Here is a 1,437-nt window from a genome sequence, read left to right as displayed (position 1 = left end):
AGGGTAAGGTGGGAAGTATCACTATCTTCTGAATCTGTGGATATGAAATAAATGAAGTTTATTCACCTTAATTTTTTTTAAATAAATAGAAAACAGAGGTGAGGTCATTAGGATGTAATTATGTCACGACATTGGTGCTCTTACTGATCTTTATAAGATCTGAACCTGTAAAAGTAGAAAGAAGTTCATTCAGGGGTCTTTGGAATTGAAATCTGACAGACAAAAACTCAGACAGATCTGCATGTGTGTTGGCAAGAAATTCAGATTTTATTTGGCTTTTAGAGGGAAGGAGAAATATAAGACAAAGGACATGCCAGAAAACTTACTTACTTGCCAAGGGATGTGTTTTGTGCAGATAAGTTATACTAACACTATGCTGTACAACACTAGACTGTGTACAATTGATTGCTTGGAGTATCTTTAGGTGAAAAAAAATTCATTTGTTACAGTTAAAACCATGGCATTTATTAAAGGATATTTGTGGCTTTTGTAGACTTGACCAGGTTCAAACACTGATGTTCGGAGGCCTGATTCAGGAGCTTATAACCCTGGGCAGTGGCTGGAGACATGCATAAGTCTTGTTTCCTGAACATCCTCCTGCCTTCATTTTTTTTTTTTACAAGAGAACAAATCCATTTTTATTTATTTACTTTTCAATAGTTTAAATCCTTGAGGGGTACAGCATCACACGGATTCTGTGTCCAATGGCCTTCGCAGGAAGGTTGCTTCGGAATTTGGCACGAACCATGCCACTGTTTCCGTGAGTACGAGTTACCTTTCCCCAGATTACTCTGGTTTTGTTAGGTTTGCCGCCAGGAGTCACTGTGTTGTTCTTTGCTTTGTACACATAAGCACACCTCTTGCCCAAGTAGAATTCAGTTTCATCCCGAGCATAAACACCTTCAATTTTAAGCAGTGCCGTGTGTTCCCTTTGGTTCCGGAGACCTCGCTTATAGCCAGCAAAAATGGCCTTGCACCACAGTCTTCCAGACATAGCTGCCTTCTAGAAGTCCTGCTCCCTGCAGGCCTCCACAGGCTCCAAGATGGCGGAAAGAGCCTGCCTTCATTTCTAAATGCTCTTTAAATATTGCTTTTCATCTGGATTTCACATCTTTATGGATGGAATAGGGTCCTGTGAATTGAGATACTGAATTCACTTTCCCCTCTTCCCTTTTCCTGTGTACGGATACAAGATTTATATCTTTTGGCCCCTCCATTGCTTTTCTCTTAGAAGGAGACAGTACCCATCCTCGCCTTCTCTGAAGGTTGCACCAACAAGGCATCATCTTATGCGCAGAGAACATTTCTCACCAAATACTGAACCTACTGAAACCTTAATCTGGAACTTTCCTACCTTCAAATATGTGAAAATATATTTTAATTGTTTACAGTGTCTGGTATTTTGTGTAGCTGCACAGATTGAGACATAAATTGGAA

At 39.9% G+C, this 1,437-nt stretch overlaps 1 pseudogene; it reads right to left on the bottom strand.

Moving 5' to 3' along the window:
* Positions 1 to 606: 606 nt before the first annotated feature.
* Positions 607 to 1,037, bottom strand: LOC138847174 (large ribosomal subunit protein eL33 pseudogene; annotated as a pseudogene).
* Positions 1,038 to 1,437: the final 400 nt, after the last annotated feature.

This window comes from Oryctolagus cuniculus, chromosome 20, assembly GCF_051225735.1.
Source record: "Oryctolagus cuniculus isolate XC-2025 breed Fujian yellow rabbit chromosome 20, ASM5122573v1, whole genome shotgun sequence".
NCBI lineage: Eukaryota > Metazoa > Chordata > Mammalia > Lagomorpha > Leporidae > Oryctolagus > Oryctolagus cuniculus.
The sequence above is the reverse complement of the archived record's forward strand: the minus strand, read 5'-3'. Positions and strand labels throughout refer to the sequence as shown.